Here is a 24,639-nt window from a genome sequence, read left to right on the forward strand (position 1 = left end):
TGCACACCCTGTCCTAGGAGCTTACAATCTAATATACAGTATACAGGCTGCTCCTGAGGGCATGCAGAATATTGCACACCCTGTCCTAGGAGCTTACAATCTAATATACAGTATACAGGCTGCTCCTGAGGGCATGCAGAATAATGTACACCCTGTCCTAGGAGCTTACAATCTAATATACAATATATAGGCTGCTCCTGAGGGCATGCAGAATAATGCACACCCTGTCCTAGGAGCTTACAATCTAATATACAATATACAGGCTGCTCCTGAGGGCATGCAGAATATTGCACACCCTCTCCTAGGAGCTTACAATCTAATATACAATATACAGGCTGCTCCTGAGGGCATGCAGAATATTGCACACCCTGTCCTAGGAGCTTACAATCTAATATACAGTATACAGACTGCTCCTGAGGGCATGCAGAATAATGTACACCCTGTCCTAGGAGCTTACAATCTAATATACAATATACAGACTGCTCCTGAGGGCATGCAGAATATTGCACACCCTGTCCTAGGAGCTTACAATCTAATATACAATATACAGGCTGCTCCTGAGGGCATGCAGAATAATGTACATCCTGCCCTAGGAGCTTACAATCTAATATACAGTATACAGACTGCTCCTGAGGGCATGCAGAATAATGCACATCCTGTCCTAGGAGCTTACAATCTAATATACAATATACAGACTGCTCCTGAGGGCATGCAGAATAATGTACACCCTGTCCTAGGAGCTTACAATCTAATATACAATATCTGAGTGTAGCTTACCGAGGGGTGGTTGCGGTGGAGCGCGGTCACAGGAGGCCGGTGTCGGCGGGCCCTGGACTCTCATAAGATGTCGGCGCCGGTGAGCAGAGTAGCTTTTCCCATTTATTGCCCTGCAGTGGGCTTTGGGAAAATGGACGCTTGAGGCGGCGCATGCATCTCCCGAGATCTCAATCTGCACATGCGTCACCTCCAGCAGCCATTTTCCCAAAGCCTACTGCAGGGATATCTATAGGAAAGGGGACTCTGCTCATCGGCGCCGACATCTTATGAGAGCCCAGGGCCCGCAGCATCGCCCCACTCCTGTCGCCGCCGACTGTCTATAGCAGTGGCCCTGCCTCCTGTGACCCCGCTCCACCACCGCCGCCCCCTGGTAACCTACTGTTAAACGGACTATAAGAGGCACCACCATTTTATTTAAAAAAATGATTTTCCACCCCAAAATTTGGGGTGCGTCTTATAGTCTGCAAAATATGGCAATGGCAATGCAAGTCTATGCGCTTGTGGAAAAATTGGACCGCGCTTTGACATCGGAGTGTGGTGCGATTTTCACCGACTTGCAGAAGGGAGAAGGTGAGAAACCTTTTCTTTCTCCTCTCCATGTCCGAGAAAACCTGATACCACTCTGATGAAAGTCTGATCAGAGTCTGTCCCTCTATTATACCAGGTGCCGCTGCTTCAATTCTGCTCCTGATTTCCTGTGGTTCCAGTTCTGGTCTTCCTGCTGCCATCAAGCCACGGCGTTCTCCGTTGTTTCTGCTCGGCCGTCCTGCTGCGCTGCCGTCATCTGTCCGTGCTTCATTACTGCTGCTCATCTGAACTAGATGAGACATAACACCTATCATTACAAAACAGAGGATTACATGACAGGTCCTATTTAAGGAATCATCCTGATGCACAAGAGAGAACACGTCGCTCAGAGATGTTTGCTGAGATTTTTTTAGGGGTAAATGATGAAGTTCTAAACTTCACCACAAACTCCGCACAGCTACACAATGTGTGAACAGGGCCTTAGTGTTAAGTGAAGAGCTACCTACATAGACTTGTCTTCTTCAAGATGCCGCCTCTGGGACACAAGATGGTTCAGGATTAGAACTTTACACATTCTGTACCAACTGTGATGTCATGTGATATCTATGATGTCATGTGCCCTGTGATGTCATGTCCCCTGTGATGTCATAATAACTGCCACTGCTGTGTTATATATCGAGTTTCCAACATCAAGGAAGAGTTGAATTAATAAAAAGAAATCACCGGCTGCAAATAACCACCGGCCTCATTATTAATTGAGTCATGACGCAGATAATAACCGAAACATTTCCACTCTTTTATTCTAATCCGCATCACCTACTGCTCTATGACCTAAAGGGAAACACCGGCGCCATCCTGCAACTCCTGATCACCATAAACCGTCAGCTCCCGGTCACCCCTAATCCAGCAGGACCATGAGAGCGGATAATGGAGAACTGGACCCGTCTGCTATTAAATGGATGTTCTGAAAACGCTAGGTTCTGACAACATTAATGGCAAAGCTGCCCAAAAATGGAGCCAAATGGGGGGGTGTCAGCCGGCGCTCCCCTTTCTATATGCTTTTATTACAGCACATGGGGGTCATAGAGGGCAAAGCCAGCCGATTGCTGAGGGTCTTCAAGACCAGTGACACATGATCAGTTGATGGCCAGCAAGTCCTCATTCAGGGAAGGGTTTGTCCAGATTGGTCGCCCCTGTTAGGCCGGGCTCACACTGCTTTACTAAAGCCCCCAAATGATTTTCCAAGGAATCTGCTCAATAACATTTTTTTGTAAATCATAGACTCATTATAACAATCCCAGCACGGGACACATGATCCAGCGCCATCTGCTGAGATTTTCAGGTTAATGATGCAGTTCTGAATCCCACTACTAGCCCCCCATCTATACAATGTATGAGTGAGGTCATAGGTGAAGAGTTCCCGACCTGGACTTGTCACCTTCCGGCAGTCAGCCTCGAATGACACAAGATGGCTCAGGAGTTACACTCTGTACATTCTATACCAATTGTGATGTCATAGGATGTCTATGATGTTTATGTGCTTTGTGATGTCATCAGAACTGCCTGTTTAACCCCTTCCAACCCAATGACATACTTTGATTTTGTGAACAGGTTATTTGGATGCAACGACGCAGACAATGAAGGGACAATAGTAATCATCCAAAACTATAACTATAGGGACACATACACACACAGCTGAAACCAGAAGTTTCCATCCACTATATAAAAAGACGCAGGTTTTTCTCAATATCTGACATGAAATCAGAATAAACCTTTCCCGTTTTAGGTCAATTAGGATTTTACCATCATTTTTAATATTTGCCAAATGCCAGAATAATGAGAGAGAGAGAAGGTTTTCAGGCATTTTTATGACTTACTGATTCCAGTGATTCAGCTCCAGGTGCGATATCACAGTGTTCAGGATCCAGCAGGATGGATCAGTGTTCTGGTCAGTATGAGGAGTGAGCCGCTGTCTGCAGCTGGAGAGATTCAGTGACCCGTGCACTGCTCTCCCGGGATGTCTAATGCTGGGAGGAGCAGTCAGCAGCACTCAGCGCACTAGCACATGACATGCTGCAAGCACGGCAGCTCACACGTGTCACTGATTACTATTCACCGCTCCTCCCAGCATTAGACATCCCGGCAGAGTACGGGAGTCACTGGATCTGTTCTGCTGCAGTGCAGACAGCAGCTCACTTCAGGGACTGACTGATCGCTGATCAATAATGCTGAATCTCTGCCTCTGCGATACCGCACCTGGAGCAACCAGGGAGAGCGGTGCTGCTGCTGGTAAGTCTAATAGTGATTGGCAGCATCGCAGCCAATCAGTGTTAGTTTTGTTTGTGGCCTCTTCCCCGTGCTAACAGCAGAGCTGAGGTAATGAGCCATGATGTGCTGAGTAACAGCGCTCCCCCCTAACTGTGTCACAGGCTGACAGTGAGAAGCACAGGGAGATGGATGGCTGCCTGCTACATCACTCACCAAAGGTCAGATATATGTAGCTGAGCAGGATTATCACATAACTAAGTGACCCCCATCAACACCAACAGTGAGGGGCTGTACTCATTGGTGACAGAGGGTGAGAGGGCTCAGTCACTAAGGGAGGATTTCCCTCAATGTTTTGTTTCACCCCTGACTGACTGAGCCTCCCCTGTATTACCCCTGAATGCCCCTGTATCAACCCTGACTGGTATAATGTCCGCCATTCTGGTGTAATGTCACTCATCCTGGTATATTGTCCCCATCTTAATATAATGTTCCCAGCCTGGTATCTTATCTCCCATCCTGATATAATGTCCGCCATCCTGATATAATGTCCGTCACCCGGATGTAATGTCTGCCATCCTGATATAGTGTCCGCCATCCCAGTGTAATGTCCACCATCCTGATATAAAGTCCGCCATCCTGGTATAAGGTCCGCCATCCTGGTATAAGGTCCGCCATCCTGGTATAAGGTCCGCCATCCTGGTATAAGGTCCGCCATCCTGGTATAAGGTCTGCCATCCTGGTATAAGGTCCGCCATCCTGGTATAAGGTCCGCCATCCTGGTATAATGTTCCCCCAGCCGGTAGCTGACTTCTGCGGGCCGCCAACACCTGCTGCTTGCCTCTGATTGGCTGGCAGCATGTCTTGAAGTGCAGGGAGCCGGCGGGTCTCTGCGTCACAATACATTTCAGCAGAATGTGTGTCAGAGAATGCACATCCAGGTGAAATTGGTGTCGTCGGGCCGCGCACAAGCATGGGTCTGGTCCCGGTTGTACCCTCTATGACCGCGATCATTACGCCCCTGCTTGTTTTGTATGTTTTAATATAACAGTAACAGTATTGCAGTATTTAATGGAAATAATGATCCCATATGAATCCAGCCTAATGCTGGATATCACAGGAGTATCAAGATGGGTGCGCACAGCTGAATGGTCACCATACAGGCACATGCCCGCTGTATGTTGCGTGTGCACAGCTGAATGGTCACCATACAGGCACATGCCCGCTGTATGTTGGGTGTGCACAGCTGAATGGTCACCATACAGGCACATGCCCGCTGTATGTTGTGTGCGCACAGCTGAATGGTCACCATACAGGCACATGCCCGCTGTATGTTGTGTGAGCACAGCTGAATGGTCACCATACAAGCACATGCCCGCTGTATGTTGCGTGTGCACAGCTGAATGGTCACCATACAGGCACATGCCCGCTGTATGTTGCGTGCGCACAGCTGAATGGTCACCATACAGGCACATGCCCGCTGTATGTTGCGTGTGCACAGCTGAATGATCACCATACAGGCACATGCCCGCTGTATGTTGCGTGTGCACAGCTGAATGGTCACCATACAGGCACATGCCCGCTGTATGTTGCGTGTGCACAGCTGAATGGTCACCATACAGGCACATGCCCGCTGTATGTTGCGTGCGCACAGCTGAATGGTCACCATACCGGCACATGCCCGCTGTATGTTGCGTGAGCACAGCTGAATAATCACCATACAGGCACATGCCCGCTGTATGTTGCGTGTGCACAGCTGAATGGTCACCATACAGGCACATGCCCGCTGTATGTTGCGTGTGCACAGCTGAATGGTCACCATACAGGCACATGCCCGCTGTATGTTGCGTGCGCACAGCTGAATGGTCACCATACAGGCACATGCCCGCTGTATGTTGTGTGCACACAGCTGAATGGTCACCATACAGGCACATGCCCACTGTATGTTGCGTGTGCACAGCTGAATGGTCACCATACAGGCACATGCCCGCTGTATGTTGCGTGCGCACAGCTGAATGGTCACCATACAGGCACATGCCCGCTGTATGTTGCGTGCGCACAGCTGAATGGTCACCATACAGGCACATGCCCGCTGTATGTTGCGTGTACACAGCTGAATGGTCACCATACAGGCACATGCCCGCTGTATGTTGTGTGTGCACAGCTGAATGGTCACCATACCGGCACATGCCCGCTGTATGTTGCGTGCGCACAGCTGAATGGTCACCATACAGGCACATGCCCGCTGTATGTTGCGTGCGCACAGCTGAATGGTCACCATACAGGCACATGCCCGCTGTATGTTGTGTGTGCACAGCTGAATGGTCACCGTACAGGCACATGCCCGCTGTATGTTGCGTGCGCACAGCTAAATGGTCACCATACAGGCACATGCCCACTGTATGTTGCGTGTGTACAGCTGAATGGTCACCATACAGGCACATGCCCGCTGTATGTTGCGTGTGCACAGCTGAATGGTCACCGTACAGGCACATGCCCGCTGTATGTTGTGTGTGCACAGCTGAATGGTCACCATACAGGCACATGCCCGCTGTATGTTGCGTGCGCACAGCTAAATGGTCACCATACAGGCACATGCCCACTGTATGTTGCGTGTGTACAGCTGAATGGTCACCATACAGGCACATGCCCGCTGTATGTTGTGTGTGCACAGCTGAATGGTCACCGTACAGGCACATGCCCGCTGTATGTTGCGTGCGCACAGCTAAATGGTCACCATACAGGCACATGCCCACTGTATGTTGCGTGTGTACAGCTGAATGGTCACCATACAGGCACATGCTCGCTGTATGTTGCGTATGTACAGCTGAATGGTCACTATACAGGCACATGCCCGCTGTATGTTGCGTGTGCACAGCTGAATGGTCACCATACAGGCACATGCCCGCTGTATGTTGCGTGTGTACAGCTGAATGGTCACCATACAGGCACATGCCCGCTGTATGTTGCGTGTGCTCAGCTGAATGGTCACCATACAGGCACATGCCCGCTGTATGTTGTGTGTGCACAGCTGAATGGTCACCATACAGGCACATGCCCGCTGTATGTTGCGTGCGCACAGCTGAATGGTCACCATACAGGCACATGCCCGCTGTATGTTGCGTGTGCACAGCTGAATGGTCACCATACAGGCACATGCCCGCTGTACATTGTGTGTGCACAGCTGAATGGTCACCATACAGGCACATGCCCGCTGTATGTTCTGTGTGCACAGCTGAATGGTCACCATACCGGCACATGCCCGCTGTATGTTGCGTGCGCACAGCTGAATGGTCACCATACAGGCACATGCCCGCTGTATGTTGTGTGTGCACAGCTGAATGGTCACCATACAGGCACATGCCCGCTGTATGTTGCGTGCGCACAGCTGAATGGTCACCATACAGGCACATGCCCGCTGTATGTTGTGTGTGTACAGCTGAATGGTCACCATACAGGCACATGCCCGCTGTATGTTGGGTGCGCACAGCTAAATGGTCACCATACAGGCACATGCCCGCTGTATGTTGCGTGCGCACAGCTGAATGGTCGCCATACAGGCACATGCCCGCTGTATGTTGCGTGTGTACAGCTGAATGGTCACCATACAGGCACATGCTTGCTGTATGTTGCGTGTGCTCAGCTGAATGGTCACCATACAGGCACATGCCCGCTGTATGTTGTGTGTGCACAGCTGAATGGTCACCATACAGGCACTTGCCTGCTGTATGTTGCGTGTGCACAGCTGAATGGTCACCATACAGGCACATGCCCGCTGTATGTTGTGTGTGCACAGCTGAATGGTCACCATACAGGCACATGCCTGCTGTATGTTGTGTGTGCACAGCTGAATGGTCACCATACAGGCACTTGCCTGCTGTATGTTGCGTGTGCACAGCTGAATGGTCACCATACAGGCACATGCCCGCTGTATGTTGCGTGCGCACAGCTGAATGGTCACCATACAGGCACATGCCCGCTGTATGTTGCGTGCGCACAGCTGAATGGTCACCATACAGGCACATGCCCGCTGTATGTTGCGTGCACACAGCTGAATGGTCACCATACAGGCACATGCCCGCTGTATGTTGCGTGTGCACAGCTGAATGGTCACCATACCGGCACATGCCCGCTGTATGTTGCGTGCGCACAGCTGAATGGTCACCATACAGGCACATGCCCGCTGTATGTTGCGTGTGCAGCTGAATGGTCACCATACAGGCACATGCCCGCTGTATGTTGCGTGCGCACAGCTGAATGGTCACCATACAGGCACATGCCCGCTGTATGCTGCGTGTGCACAGCTGAATGGTCACCATACAGGTACATGCCCGCTGTATGCTGCGTGTGCACAGCTGAATGGTCACCATAGAGGCACATGCCCGCTGTATGCTGCGTGTGCACAGCTGAATGGTCACCATACAGGTACATGCCCGCTGTATGTTGCGTGTGCACAGCTGAATGGTCACCATACAGGCAGATGCCCGCTGTATGTTGCGTGTGCACAGCTGAATGGTCACCATACAGGCACATGCCCGCTGTACGTTGCGTGTGCACAGCTGAATGGTCACCATACCGGCACATGCCCGCTGTATGTTGCGTGTGCACAGCTGAATGGTCACCATACAGGCACATGCCCGCTGTATGTTGCGTGTGCACAGCTGAATGGTCACCATACAGGCACATGCCCGCTGTATGTTGCGTGTGCACAGCTGAATGGTCACCATACAGGCACATGCCCGCTGTATGTTGCGTGTGCACAGCTGAATGGTCACCATACAGGCACATGCCCGCTGTATGTTGCGTGTGCACAGCTGAATGGTCACCATACAGGCACATGCCCGCTGTATGTTGCGTGTGCACAGCTGAATGGTCACCATACAGGCACATGCCCGCTGTATGTTGCGTGCGCACAGCTGAATGGTCACCATACAGGCACATGCCCGCTGTATGTTGCGTGTGCACAGCTGAATGGTCACCGTACAGGCACATGCCCGCTGTATGTTGTGTGTGCACAGCTGAATGGTCACCATACAGGCACATGCCCGCTGTATGTTGCGTGCGCACAGCTAAATGGTCACCATACAGGCACATGCCCACTGTATGTTGCGTGTGTACAGCTGAATGGTCACCATACAGGCACATGCCCGCTGTATGTTGTGTGTGCACAGCTGAATGGTCACCGTACAGGCACATGCCCGCTGTATGTTGCGTGCGCACAGCTAAATGGTCACCATACAGGCACATGCCCACTGTATGTTGCGTGTGTACAGCTGAATGGTCACCATACAGGCACATGCTCGCTGTATGTTGCGTATGTACAGCTGAATGGTCACTATACAGGCACATGCCCGCTGTATGTTGCGTGTGCACAGCTGAATGGTCACCATACAGGCACATGCCCGCTGTATGTTGCGTGTGTACAGCTGAATGGTCACCATACAGGCACATGCCCGCTGTATGTTGCGTGTGCTCAGCTGAATGGTCACCATACAGGCACATGCCCGCTGTATGTTGTGTGTGCACAGCTGAATGGTCACCATACAGGCACATGCCCGCTGTATGTTGCGTGCGCACAGCTGAATGGTCACCATACAGGCACATGCCCGCTGTATGTTGCGTGTGCACAGCTGAATGGTCACCATACAGGCACATGCCCGCTGTACATTGTGTGTGCACAGCTGAATGGTCACCATACAGGCACATGCCCGCTGTATGTTCTGTGTGCACAGCTGAATGGTCACCATACCGGCACATGCCCGCTGTATGTTGCGTGCGCACAGCTGAATGGTCACCATACAGGCACATGCCCGCTGTATGTTGTGTGTGCACAGCTGAATGGTCACCATACAGGCACATGCCCGCTGTATGTTGCGTGCGCACAGCTGAATGGTCACCATACAGGCACATGCCCGCTGTATGTTGTGTGTGCACAGCTGAATGGTCACCATACCGGCACATGCCCGCTGTATGTTCTGTGTGCACAGCTGAATGGTCACCATACCGCACATGCCCGCTGTATGTTGCGTGCGCACAGCTGAATGGTCACCATACAGGCACATGCCCGCTGTATGTTGGGTGCGCACAGCTAAATGGTCACCATACAGGCACATGCCCGCTGTATGTTGCGTGCGCACAGCTGAATGGTCACCATACAGGCACATGCCCGCTGTATGTTGCGTGTGTACAGCTGAATGGTCACCATACAGGCACATGCTTGCTGTATGTTGCGTGTGCTCAGCTGAATGGTCACCATACAGGCACATGCCCGCTGTATGTTGTGTGTGCACAGCTGAATGGTCACCATACAGGCACATGCCCGCTGTATGTTGTGTGTGCACAGCTGAATGGTCACCATACAGGCACATGCCTGCTGTATGTTGTGTGTGCACAGCTGAATGGTCACCATACAGGCACTTGCCTGCTGTATGTTGCGTGTGCACAGCTGAATGGTCACCATACAGGCACATGCCCGCTGTATGTTGCGTGCGCACAGCTGAATGGTCACCATACAGGCACATGCCCGCTGTATGTTGCGTGCGCACAGCTGAATGGTCACCATACAGGCACATGCCCGCTGTATGTTGCGTGCACACAGCTGAATGGTCACCATACAGGCACATGCCCGCTGTATGTTGCGTGTGCACAGCTGAATGGTCACCATACCGGCACATGCCCGCTGTATGTTGCGTGCGCACAGCTGAATGGTCACCATACAGGCACATGCCCGCTGTATGTTGCGTGTGCACAGCTGAATGGTCACCATACAGGCACATGCCCGCTGTATGTTGCGTGCGCACAGCTGAATGGTCACCATACAGGCACATGCCCGCTGTATGCTGCGTGTGCACAGCTGAATGGTCACCATACAGGTACATGCCCGCTGTATGCTGCGTGTGCACAGCTGAATGGTCACCATAGAGGCACATGCCCGCTGTATGCTGCGTGTGCACAGCTGAATGGTCACCATACAGGTACATGCCCGCTGTATGTTGCGTGTGCACAGCTGAATGGTCACCATACAGGCAGATGCCCGCTGTATGTTGCGTGTGCACAGCTGAATGGTCACCATACAGGCACATGCCCGCTGTATGTTGCGTGTGCACAGCTGAATGGTCACCATACCGGCACATGCCCGCTGTATGTTGCGTGTGCACAGCTGAATGGTCACCATAGAGGCACATGCCCGCTGTATGTTGCGTGTGCACAGCTGAATGGTCACCATACAGGCACATGCCCGCTGTATGTTGCGTGTGCACAGCTGAATGGTCACCATACAGGCACATGCCCGCTGTATGTTGCGTGTGCACAGCTGAATGGTCACCATACAGGCACATGCCCGCTGTATGTTGCGTGTGCACAGCTGAATGGTCACCATACCGGCACATGCCCGCTGTATGTTGCGTGTGCACAGCTGAATGGTCACCATACAGGCACATGCCCGCTGTATGTTGCGTGTGCACAGCTGAATGGTCACCATACAGGCACATGCCCGCTGTATGTTGCGTGTGCACAGCTGAATGGTCACCATACAGGCACATGCCCGCTGTATGTTGCGTGTGCACAGCTGAATGGTCACCATACAGGCACATGCCCGCTGTATGTTGCGTGTGCACAGCTGAATGGTCACCATACAGGCACATGCCCGCTGTATGTTGCGTGTGCACAGCTGAATGGTCACCATACAGGCACATGCCCGCTGTATGTTGCGTGCGCACAGCTGAATGGTCACCATACAGGCACATGCCCGCTGTATGTTGCGTGTGCACAGCTGAATGGTCACCATACAGGCACATGTGTGTCACCCTGGCCTGGATGCCACAAGTGTAAATAAAGCTGTGTCTGAGAGCAAGGGGGAGGTTCTCTAGTCAGGGGAACATTAGCATGCAATGCCTCCTGTCTCAGGCCAGTAGGGGGAGCAGGCTGCCCCTATAAAAGCTGGTGCTGGGGGCAGGGTTAGTGAGAACTGGATGGCCTGTCTCAGCACTGAGACGTGTCCCAGAGTGGAGCAGGGACAGAAAGTTGATTGCACCTAAGAGGAAGTGTGGCAGTAGGAGAGCCACCAGCCAGAGACGAGAGGCGAAGAGAGCCTGTCTTGGCAAATCAGAGACTGACCTTACCAGACTTTGGTGTCTGAGGCTGGAAGGATTCCACATCCCCCAGCAGAGAACCAGTCCGCAAGGGACTGTATATTCCTTGGCCTAAGAAGCCTGGAGGCCCTGCCACAACAGAAGGGACCAGTAAAGCCGTACAAGGCTGGGAGCAGAAAGGAACCCACGTCGCAGGCCATACAGGCGAGAATTACACGGAAAGCTTGGAAACGTGGGCTGTTACCCTATAAGAAGGAGATAGCCAGAAGGAGCACAGAAAGCACGGTAGGCCTACACCCTCACCCTAACCAGGGCCAATTTCCCCGTTGCTCTCAGACATCCAGGTCCCCTCCTAGCTGGGACTGTTTATGGGTCAGTTTACCTGTTTCAGTAAAGACCCTGGACTGCAACCTATTGTCTGTGTGCTCCTTCGCGCCTCCAGCACTACCGGTACTGGGACTCTCATCACCATCACTCCCACCATCCACTACACTGCCCTGGGGCCGCACTCTTCCCGTGGGGAGTCACACCATCCCAGCTGCATATATCATCAGCCCCAGCGGTCTGCCCTGCAGCGGCGGTTCCTAATGACCGCAAATCCACGGGTGGCATAGTCGGACATAATCAATAACACATAACGGACTACCACTGGCCTGACCACCCTGAGCCACGGAACCGGGTCGCCACTACTACCCCCATCGTTCCCCTATCGCCCGGATCCGCGTGCCCCACGGCCCAGGGAGCGAGTCAGCTTTGGCGTAGTCGGCAGGATTTTGTGCCCGCAACCACCGGGGACTGCGTGCCTGAAAAAGACTTTTGTAACTTACCTGTGGCGAAGTTTCCCGCCGTCCGGAGTCGTTTCCCGCCATCTGGAGCCGATTCCCGCCATCAGACGCCATCTTGGACCGTTTCCCGCCGTCTTCTGCTGTCTTCCCGCTATCCGCAGCTGCTTCCCGCCATCGGACGCCATCTTCAGGACGCCGCGCGGGAAGAAGAGGGGCGTGGACGCCGAAAGCGCGCGAGACCCGAAGCTCCGCCCCACGCACCGACGCTGCGCAAGTTCCTGGAAGGGAGAGTGAGCGACGCTGACGTCATCAGGACGCGACGCCAGGTCCTCGTCCATAGCAGCAGCAGCGGAGCCGCGGCCTACAGAAGAGGATCGTCGGAAGGTAGGCCACGCTTAACTAGGGGGGAGGAAGATGTCGGACACAGAGGCGCCCACTACCACCAACGCAGCTGCAGCAGCGGTGATGCCCTTTTCCCTGCCCTACATCCCTGGAGCGGCCTGGCTGCCCAAATACTCAGTGGAGCCCCATGCCCTAACTGACTTTAAAGAAAGGCTGTACAGTTTGTTCCAGGTTTACCCCCTGACAGAGGAGCAGAAGGTCAGCATATTGACAGGGCAGTTAACTGGCGCAGCCCAAAGGGAGGTAAAATCATGGCCCACTGAGGAGAAAAGGACTGTGAAGGGTATTCTGGCCCGGCTGCGGGGTACCTTTGACACACGTACCTCCGCTGAGATTAAAATGAGGTTCTATGGATGTAAGCAGCGGGCACAGGACAGCATCAGAGACTATGCCCTAAATCTGCAGGAAGCCTTGAGGGCTATTCAACAAACTGACCCTGGCAGTGTGCAGGAAACGGATAAGCTGCTAACAGAACAATTCATAGAAGGTCTGCTGTCCAGCGCCCACAGGGCCCAACTGCGCCTCATGTTCTTTCAGAACCCCGACCTGACCTTTGCCCAATTTAAGGACAGGGCCATAAGGGTGCTCCGTGAATCTGCAACCAGTGGCGCTATAAACCCCCGGCGCCCTGCTCTCACCTACCACCAGGAGGCGGCGCCCTCCTCTATGGACCCCGTGGGGGCTGATGCACAGGCCCTGAACCAAGCCCCGTCGAAAAACCTGCACCACCAAGTCCAGGAGCTGACCAGGAGCGTCGCGGCATTGACCAGGACCGTCCAGGCGTTACAAGTGGACCCATCAAGACCCATCGAGCTGGCTTCAAGTCCGGAGGATGTCCCGTGGCGTCGACAGAGGAGGATCCCGTCGTTCCAAGGGAGGCCCACAGACCGCTACGCAGAGGATGGACTGCCCATTTGCCGTCGATGCAACCAGCCCGGACACATTTCCAGGTACTGTAATTTAAACGGGTCCAACCTGGGGCAGAGGGCCAACCCCCAGGCATAAGATCACCAGGCCCTTATAATTGGCGTGATAAGTACGTTGGGGGGCGCCCGGTTTTACCCGTGGTGCTGGACGGTATCCCCATGAGCGCCTCGCTGGATACTGGGTCACAAGTAACCACTATCCCTTATGTACTTTTTAAGCAGTATTGGACTGATGCTGATATCACATGGTATCCAGACAGTAACTTGAGCATCATCGCCAGTAATGGCTTACCCGTGCCGCAGATGGGGTTCAAGGAGATGACCATTAAAATTGGTAAAGTTGAACTGCCGGCACAGGGAGTGATTATTGTGGACATTGACCGTCGTGAAAGTCACCCTAAAATAACTGTGGGTACTAACGTAATTGAAAATTGTCTTTCAGAGGTAATTGTAATTCTACAACAGGTGGCGGTGAATGCTAGTTCCAGCCAACAGAGAGTCCTCAACAAGGAGATAAAAGCCCTGATGAGACGGCAGCAGGTAGAACTGTCTGGTGGTGAGATCGGTAGCGTAAGACTGAGTGACCCATTCCCCATTTCCATGCCTCCCAAAAGTGAAATGATGATCTGGTGTCGGACTGCAATCGGGTTGAGAGGTAGAGACTACCAAGCCATGGTAGAACCCGTGTACTCAGACAGCAGGCCCACCATTTTGACAGCCCGGGGGGTGGTTGATGTCCGTCATGGCAGGGTGCCCGTCCGCATCCTCAACATTGGGGAGAGGGAAGTACACTTACCCAGGTACTCTACACTCGCCAAACTGTTTGTTGTCGAACACAAAGCTATCAGGGCCGTGGAACCCTTGCCTCCATCTCCACAGGCGGAGGGCAATGGCTCCCAGAAACAAAAGGAGGACTGGTGCCAGAAACTCCATGTGGGTGCTGACTCCACTCCCCTGCACCAAAAACAAGGAGTCTACCGGGTGGTACAGGAGTACGAGAGAGTCTTTAGTAAGCACCCGCTAGACTTCGGCCGAGTAAAGGGGATAGAACACCACATCCCCACAGGGAGCCACCCACCGATAAAAGAAAGACACAGACCTGTACCCCCTGCACATTATCAGAACGCAAAGGGCATGCTAAGAGAGATGAAAGAAGCTGGGGTCATTAGAGACAGCTGTAGCCCCTGGGCAGCCCCCTTGGTTCTGGTCAAAAAGAAAGACAGCACCATGAGAATGTGCGTGGACTATAGACAAATCAACCGTATCACTCACAAAGACGCATATCCGCTGCCTAGAATAGAGGAGTCTTTAGCCGCACTAAAATCAGCTAACTTCTTTTCTACTTTGGACCTTACTAGCGGGTACTGGCAGGTTCCTGTGGCAGAGGCTGACAAGGAGAAGACCGCCTTCACCACCCCGATGGGACTGAGTGAGTTCAACTGTATGCCCTTCGGGCTCTGCAACGCACCAGGGACCTTCCAGAGGCTGATGGAATGCTGTCTAGGGCACCGAAACTTCGAGACGGTCCTCCTTTACCTGGACGACGTGATCGTCTATTCGAAGACCTACGACGACCACCTAAAGCACCTGGCCGAGGTGTTCGAAGCCCTGGCAGGCTATGGCCTGAAGGTAAAACCATCGAAGTGTCACCTGCTGAAACCAAAGGTCCAGTACCTAGGGCACGTGGTAAGCGCGGAAGGAGTGGCCCCCGACCCTGACAAGGTCACGGCAATCAAGAGCTGGCCAAGCCCCTCGAACATCAAAGAGGTGAGACAGTTTCTCGGGTTGGTAGGCTACTACCGAAGGTTCATCCCCGGGTTCACTAAGATGGCAGCTCCTATGCAGGACCTCCTGATCGGACAGTCTAAGTCCAGAAGTCAAAAGCCACCCTTCAAGTGGGATAAACCGGAAGAGGAGTCCTTCCGCCAGTTGAAGATGGCCCTCACGGGGGATGAGATCCTGGCCTACCCTGATTATGGCCAGCCTTTTATTCTCCACACGGACGCCAGTAATGTGGGACTGGGAGCCGTACTGTCCCAAAACCAACAGGGCAGAGAACGGATGATCGCGTACGCCAGCCGGAAGCTGAGGCCCACCGAGAGGAACCCGGAGAATTACAGCTCCTTCAAGCTAGAATTCTTGGCGGTGGTGTGGGCCGTGACGGAACGCTTCAAGCATTACCTGGCCTCTGCAAAGTTCACCGTGTACACGGACAACAACCCGTTGACACACCTGGACAATGCAAGACTGGGTGCCCTGGAACAGCGGTGGATGGCCCGTCTATCCAACTATGACTTCGTGATCAAGTACCAGGCAGGCAAAACCAACGCCAACGCGGACGCTCTATCAAGGATGCCTCACTTACCTGAAGGTGACGAAAACCCAGAAGAGCTGGAGGAGGTAGAACTTCCCTCGTTTCACCGGTATGGAGCCGCTCAACACTCTCACCGCGTGAAGGAGGAGGATCTAACAACTGTGATGATGAATCCCCTACCTCACCACAGCTGGGCCGAGACCCAAGATAGTGACCCTGCAGTCCGCCTGGTGAAAGATCTGCTGACCCGGGAAGACGCCCTCCTAGATCCAGATGCCCCAGAGGAAGCCAAGCAGCTATGGAAGGAGAAGAGCAAGCTGTTCCTCTACGAAGGCAAGTTGTGCAGAAGGATTGTCAACCACCGGACGCACGAGCTGACCTGGCAAGTCGTGGTCCCAAGGCGGGATGCAGCTATGGTCCTGGGGGCTTACCATGACAGAGCGGGACACTTCGGTTGGAAGAAACTGGAGTTCCTACTAAGAGGAAGGTTCTTTTGGGTCGGCATGAGAGGAGCTGTAGAAAAATGGTGCAGAGACTGTGGCCCTTGTCACCTAAGGAGGAAGGACCGTACCAGCCAGAAGACACCCTTGAGGCCCATCGTCACCACGCAGCCTCTTGAGCTGGTAGCTCTGGACCACGTCAAATTGGCTCCAAGCCGGTCTGGATACATCTATGCCCTGACAATCGTGGACCACTATTCCCGTTTTCTAGTGGTGGTCCCGGTAAAGGACTTGACAGCCCAAAAGGCGGCCAGAGCCTTCTAGCAATATTTCTGCCGTCCACACGGGTATCCGGAACAGGTCCTGACTGACCAGGGTCCAGCGTTCGAGGCTGAAATCTTCCAGGAGTTCTGCAACCTCTATGGCTGTAAGAAGATTCGGACGACGCCTTACCACCCCCAAACCAACGGGATGTGTGAGAAGATGAACAATATAGTCATTGATCTCCTGAAGACATTGCCCCTGGAGGAACGCAGCCTGTGGCCAGAAAAACTGCCGGACCTGATAGACCTATACAACAATATCCCGGTGAATGCTACAAACTGCACCCCGGCTTACCTGATGCGAGCTAGACCAGGTAAGCTGCCCGTAGACCTGGAGATGGGAGTCCTAATACCTGAGGACACCTCCCCGGATGCGGACTGGGATACGGAAAGGCAACTGCAGTACAAGAAGGTACAGGAGAGTGTGGAGAAGAGCCTGGCCCAGGTGAGAGAGAGGCAAGAAAAACTCTTCAATCAACACGCCCCTGCTGGTACCCTAGAACCTGGTGAGCAAGTCCTAAAGCAAAAAAGAAGGCTACATAAGTTGGACGACCAGTGGGAAAGGGAACCCTACACCGTACTGCAGTCTGACCACGACAACCCAAAGGTGTGCATAATCACCAAGGACGGAGGAGAAACCACTAGTGTCGTCTCCAGAGACCACCTCAAAAGATACCCCGAGCAACTCCGTAGTGCAGAAGAGGATCAGAGTGACCTTGAACCCGCAGAGGACAAGGACGAAATGATCAGCACCGTTCTCGGAGAGTTCCCTCAGTCCTGGACTCGCATAAATGATGCCATAGTGGTACCTGTCCTGCATTTCCTGCAACCGGCACAGCAACAACCAACACCAGAGCCGGAAGGTGAAGAGGAGCAAGCGGTTCCAGAGGCAGAAGAGCCTGTATCAGCAGCCCAGGAGAGTCAACCCTCTGCTGACAGTGAGCCTGCCATGCCTGCGGTAAGCCAAAGGACCCGCAGACAGCTGCCTGCCCTACCTGTACACCCAGCTGGTAGCTGTACCCCTAACGCTAGTGGGGAAAGCCAGGTTGGTCCACCACCAGACAGTGGGTTAAGGAGATCAACCAGGAGCACAAAGGGGCAGATACCCGCTCGCTGGAGAATATAGAGTGTACTAAAATTGTAAATAACCCTGTTGCCAAGTGTTGAATTGTTTGCCAAGTTACATGCCTGTAAGGACTCACAGGTTATGGACTTTTTATAACCGGGACCTTGTATGGACTGCGTTCGGAGCCTGACCAAGAAATGAACTAAGACTGTAAAAGACTTGGGGTAGGACAGACCCCCACCTGGTTAAGGCTCCCGTTGTTCTGGTGATATGGACACCCGGTCACAGACCACACTGTGACCTTAAGAACTCAATTTGTGCGTCGTCTGTCTATTAATGTTTTATTGTTATGCATATTGTCTTTGTTTATTGTTTAGTCCCGGAGTACTAAATTTCACTAGGGGGGAATGTGTCACCCTGGCCTGGATGCCACAAGTGTAAATAAAGCTGTGTCTGAGAGCAAGGGGGAGGTTCTCTAGTCAGGGGAACATTAGCATGCAATGCCTCCTGTCTCAGGCCAGTAGGGGGAGCAGGCTGCCCCTATAAAAGCTGGTGCTGGGGGCAGGGTTAGTGAGAACTGGATGGCCTGTCTCAGCACTGAGACGTGTCCCAGAGTGGAGCAGGGACAGAAAGTTGATTGCACCTAAGAGGAAGTGTGGCAGTAGGAGAGCCACCAGCCAGAGACGAGAGGCGAAGAGAGCCTGTCTTGGCAAATCAGAGACTGACCTTACCAGACTTTGGTGTCTGAGGCTGGAAGGATTCCACATCCCCCAGCAGAGAACCAGTCCGCAAGGGACTGTATATTCCTTGGCCTAAGAAGCCTGGAGGCCCTGCCACAACAGAAGGGACCAGTAAAGCCGTACAAGGCTGGGAGCAGAAAGGAACCCACGTCGCAGGCCATACAGGCGAGAATTACACGGAAAGCTTGGAAACGTGGGCTGTTACCCTATAAGAAGGAGATAGCCAGAAGGAGCACAGAAAGCACGGTAGGCCTACACCCTCACCCTGACCAGGGCCAATTTCCCCGTTGCTCTCAGACATCCAGGTCCCCTCCTAGCTGGGACTGTTTATGGGTCAGTTTACCTGTTTCAGTAAAGACCCTAGACTGCAACCTATTGTCTGTGTGCTCCTTCGCGCCTCCAGCACTACCGGTACTGGGACTCTCATCACCATCACTCCCACCATCCACTACACTGCCCTGGGGCCGCACTCTTCCCGTGGGGAGTCACACCATCCCAGCTGCATATATCATCAGCCCCAGCGGTCTGCCCTGCAGCGGCGGTTCCTAATGACCGCAAATCCACGGGTGGCGTAGTTGGACATAATCAATAACACATAATGGACTACCACTGGCCTGACCACCCTGAGCCACGGAACCGGGTCGCCACTACTACCCCCATCGTTCCCCTATCGCCCGGATCCGCGTGCCCCACGGCCCAGGGGGCGAGTCACATGCCCGCTGTATGTTGCGTGTGCACAGCTGAATGGTCACCATACAGGCACATGCCCGCTGTATGTTGCGTGTGCACAGCTGAATGGTCACCATACAGGCACATGCCCGCTGTATGTTGCGTGTGCACAGCTGAATAGTCACCATACAGGCACATGCCCGCTGTATGTTGCGTGCGCACAGCTGAATGGTCACCATACAGGCACATGCCCGCTGTATGTTGCGTGTGCACAGCTGAATGGTCACCATACAGGCACATGCCCGCTGTATGTTGCATGTGCACAGCTGAATGGTCACCATACAGGCACATGCCCGCTGTATGTTGCGTGTGCACAGCTGAATGGTCACCATACAGGCACATGCCCGCTGTATGTTGTGTGCGCACAGCTGAATGGTCACCATACAGGCACATGCCCGCTGTATGTTGCGTGTGCACAGCTGAATGGTCACCATACAGGCACATGCCCGCTGTATGTTGCGTGTGAAGTGGTCTCCACTCCTGAGCCAACTCCACACACGTGGACCCTGCTGTGGACGTACTGGTACTGTATGTTCATCTGTGCCAAGGGATTAATATATTTCTAATTGATTTTATGTATGTGCCTGGGGACAGGAGCACCCTGGCACCGGCTGTCTTAAAAAAGGCACGGAACAAATGCATTCATATTAAAACCATTTTTACATGCAGAAAAATTTGCAATTTGTACAAAATTATATTACTATGCAACATTTGACCCACTGGATGTCAGCGCTTTTTTAGCATTGAGACGTGTGCTACCATGCTTAAAATGTTCTGCTTAAATAATTTGCACCAAATGTATCATTAGTGACGAAATGTGATAAATGTGGAATAATGGAGTTGAAGTGAGTACAAAAGATTTTGCTCAAATTCTGCCATTTTTGATAAATGTGAACCATTGTGTTTTTATGTTACACCACAATACTAGCATATTTTATCTCACAATTGGTGGGCTTGTATTGTTTCTATGTAGTTACATATTGGGCCCCAGGAATAATTTCCTCTGGTGGGCCCAAGGCTCAGCAGTACGACGCTGCACCTGAGTATGGAGCTAGCATTGGAGCGCCCCCCTCTGCTCTGCGATCTCGCCCCTCTGTCTGATACACTGTGACTGGCAGCTGCCTACAGGCCTGAGTCTAGTGTCTCTGAGGGGGCAGCAGCCGCCTACAGGCCTGTGTCTAGTGTCTCTGAGGGGGCAGCAGCCGCCTACAGGCCTGTGTCTAGTGTCTCTGAGGGGGCAGCAGCCGCCTACAGGCCTGTGTCTAGTGTCTCTGATGGGGGGGGCAGCAGCCGCCTACAGGCCTGTGTCTAGTGTCTCTGAGGGGGCAGCAGCTGCCAACAGGCCTGTGTCTAGTGTCTCTGAGGGGGCAGCAGCTGCCTACAGGCCTGTGTCTAGTGTCTCTGAGGGGGCAGCAGCCGCCTACAGGCCTGTGTCTAGTGTCTCTGAGGGGGCAGCAGCCGCCTACAGGCCTGTGTCTAGTGTCTCTGAGGGGGCAGCAGCCGCCTACAGGCCTGTGTCTAGTGTCTCTGAGGGGGCAGCAGCTGCCTACAGGCCTGTGTCTGGTGTCTCTGAGGGGGCAGCAGCCGCCTACAGGCCTGTGTCTAGTGTCTCTGAGGGGGCAGCAGCTGCCTACAGGCCTGTGTCTAGTGTCTCTGAGGGGGCAGCAGCCGCCTACAGGCCTGTGTCTAGTGTCTCTGAGGGGGCAGCAGCCGCCTACAGGCCTGTGTCTAGTGTCTCTGAGGGGGCAGCAGCCGCCTACAGGCCTGTGTCTAGTGTCTCTGAGGGGGCAGCAGCCGCCTACAGGCCTGTGTCTAGTGTCTCTGAGGGGGCAGCAGCCGCCTACAGGCCTGTGTCTAGTGTCTCTGAGGGGGCAGCAGCCGCCTACAGGCCTGTGTCTAGTGTCTCTGAGGGGGCAGCAGCAGCCTACAGGCCTGTGTCTAGTGTCTCTGAGGGGGCAGCAGCCGCCTACAGGCCTGTGTCTAGTGTCTCTGAGGGGGCAGCAGCCGCCTACAGGCCTGTGTCTAGTGTCTCTGAGGGGGCAGCAACCGCCTACAGGCCTGTGTCTGGTGTCTCTGAGGGGGCAGCAGCAGTCTACAGGCCTGTGTCTAGTGTCTCTGAGGGGGCAGCAGCCGCCTACAGGCCTGTGTCTAGTGTCTCTGAGGGGGCAGCAGCTGCCTACAGGCCTGTGTCTAGTGTCTCTGAGGGGGCAGCAGCAGCCTACAGGCCTGTGTCTAGTGTCTCTGAGGGGGCAGCAGCCGCCTACAGGCCTGTGTCTAGTGTCTCTGAGGGGGCAGCAGCCGCCTACAGGCCTGTGTCTAGTGTCTCTGAGGGGGCAGCAGCCGCCTACAGGCCTGTGTCTAGTGTCTCTGAGGGGGCAGCAGCCGCCTACAGGCCTGTGTCTAGTGTCTCTGAGGGGGCAGCAGCCGCATACAGGCCTGTGTCTAGTGTCTCTGAGGGGGCAGCAGCAGCATTCTGCCACCCCTTTCACACAGCTCCAACAAGCGCCTGGGGCAAGATGCTCATCTCACCTCATGACAGAAGCAGCCCTGGTTGACTTATAGAGAATGAGTAGAAGGAATGATGGTGCAGAGAACCGCTACAGTACAGACCAAATGTTTGGACACACCTTCTCATTTAAAGATTTTTCTGTATTTTCTTGACTACGAAAATTGTACATTCACACTGAATGCATCAAAACTATGAATTAACATGTCTTGAAGCTCATCAAGAGAATGCCAAGAGTGTGCAAAGCAGTCATCAAAGCAAAAGGTGGCTCCTTTGAAGAACCTAGAATATAAGACATATTTTCAGTTGTTTCACACTTTTTTGTTAAGTATATAATTCCACATGTGGTAATTCATAGTTTTGATGCCTTCAGTGTGAATGTACAATTTTCATAGTCATGAAAATACAGAAAAATCTTTAAATGAGAAGGTGTGTCCAAACTTTTGGTCTGTACTGTATATACAATGTGTGTACATTTCAATTCCACTACATTGCAGTCTATGAGGATCCGGGAATCTGCTCCATTCTGGACATTGGAGATGATTTTTTGAGGAACATCACTGTAGAAACAGAACTGTCTAGAATGGAGAAGCTGCAGAGAGATCATCAAGAGATCCACTCCGATCCAGTCACCTCCCCAGTGATCAGCGAGAGGGAGACGCTAAAATGAGGTCCTCAAAAACATGTGACTACAGTGAGGCCTCAAAAACTCAACTCCAATCCAGTCTCCTCACCAGTGAACCGTCTAGAGGGGAGATGCTGGAATGAGGACCACAAAGTATCCCCCCAATCCAGCCACTTCAGTGGTGAGCCGCCTAGAGAGGAGCTGATAAAATGAGGCCTCAAAAAATCACCTCCAAACTAGACGCAACCATAAACTATAAAGTTATTATAATGGTGAAGGAGCTGTGATGAGGCTGCGGTCATGTGACAGTGATGACGTCACCGCTGCTCCTCCCCCTCAGGGGTCATTGCCCCGCCCAGATCTGCAGATGATCCCGGCGCAGTCGCTCCTCCGGCTCCTCCTCCCTCTGACGTCACATAGTGGCCGCTTTCTCCAGTGATGAGGATTTCTCTGCTCCCGGAGGTTCTGTAAGTCCAGTAGTCTCATCAGGTCCACATCTATAGTAAGTTCATCTGTTTCCCCAGTCAGGGCTCGCTCTCACTTGTGATTAAATCGGATGAATGCAATCAGATAAAACATCAGACTCCATTGTTCCCATTTAGTCCTATGTTTCTGTGCTCAGTGCTGTTTTTTTTTCCAGCTCCGATCGGATTGCGATCAGGCTGGAAAAAAATTGCAGAATGGTGGATTCGGATCGCACGCATCTATATAATCTACGGGTGCGTGTGAAACATCGCACTGCACTCACATACCACCCGAGTGCAGTGCAATTCCCGCCAATGCCAGCAACAGAGGAGATGGAGAAATTGATTTCCCCGTCCCCTCCGCAGCCGTGCGAGAGGATCAGAGCATGGAGCACTGACATTCGGCTCCCGCTCGCAGCAGAGCAGCAGCGAGTGTCATTAGCATATCTTATCGGGTGGTCTCGCATCGCATACCGTACACTAGTGGGACCCCGGCCTAAGAGATACGTCTGTGTCTTGTATAGCAGAGCGGAGTTGTACAGATACCTGTCTTTAAGTAGGCTCAGGTTCTTCCGGGTGCGACTCAGCCTCAGCATCCTCCCGCGCCATCTCCTCCTCTCCATGTTGTTGTGCAGAGTTCTCAGCGCCATCTTGTGATGAGGGTCTGGCGAATTTTTAATATTTATTATTTTTTTTATTAAAATGTTCTAATGCTGATAATTTAGTCGTCCGTTCAGATATTAAAATATTCACCCAATGACAAATGAAAGCAATTCTAAACCCATAACCCTTCTATGACCTGATCACTGTCTACATACTGAAAAAAACAATGAGTATACCAACATTATCACAACATAAGAGCCGAAGCCACAAATAGTAATGTGAAAGCTTCTTCCCCGGAATCCAATGTTGCTCTATCCATAAAAACCTTCATCCAATCTCAACTTCATTCCTGACCCCGATCATTTCTATAACCATAGATGTGTTAGTGCACAATGTCTGCAAGAAGAAAGAAAAGAAAGGGCACATTTGTCCCCCAGCTCTACTGACGGACTCACATTATACTCTAGATTCAGGCCTTTAGGAGACAGACTGTTTAAAGTCAATATCCAGAAGGCTTCCCTCCTTAATAACCTTCTCTTAATACCGCCTCCTCTCCTAGGAGCACTCACTTGTTCTATCACCTGGTATTTTGTCTCAGACAACGATATCTTCGGACTTTCTCAAAATATCCACAAGTGAATTCAGGAGACGTGACTGGGAAAAGAATCCAAAAGGTGAAACTCCTATGAACTTCATGCTGCAACTTTAATGGAATACTGTGGAGAAAAACGCCTATCGCGAGGACTGCGAGTCCATCTGCGCCCCACTCTGTTTTCAGAGGATGGGACTTTCTGCGATCAATTCGAGCAGATTAATAACTGTTCCCTGGATTTAATCTTGTTGACTGCTGATAGACTGCAGGCAGCAGATACAGATTTAAAAGTGGAGATTGCGAAAAATGTAAAATAAATAATATATAAATTAGGTCAATAATTTTTCCTTCCCATTTATGATATACAGAGGAGAATTAGAATGTGTTGTGGGTGAATTATGATGTATGTTTTTTAGACTTTGGTGCGTATAGTTAAATGGTACGATGATTATTATCTTACTTGT

The 24,639-nt window shown here is 52.3% G+C and overlaps 1 long non-coding RNA gene across 1 annotated transcript; it reads right to left on the reverse strand.

Moving 5' to 3' along the window:
- Window positions 1–1,476: 1,476 nt before the first annotated feature.
- LOC141201491 (uncharacterized) lies at window positions 1,477–24,241 on the reverse strand. The gene is made up of 3 exons (XR_012272944.1): window positions 24,153–24,241; window positions 23,527–23,979; window positions 1,477–1,612 (listed from the first exon to the last, which is right to left on the reverse strand). It is a non-coding gene; the product is annotated as an uncharacterized lncRNA (long non-coding RNA).
- Between the last annotated feature and the right edge of the window lie 398 nt (window positions 24,242–24,639).

This window comes from Phyllobates terribilis, unplaced genomic scaffold (assembly GCF_046119375.1).
Source record: "Phyllobates terribilis strain yellow unplaced genomic scaffold, ASM4611937v1 Scaffold_117__1_contigs__length_5270597, whole genome shotgun sequence".
Taxonomy (NCBI): Eukaryota; Metazoa; Chordata; class Amphibia; order Anura; family Dendrobatidae; genus Phyllobates; species Phyllobates terribilis.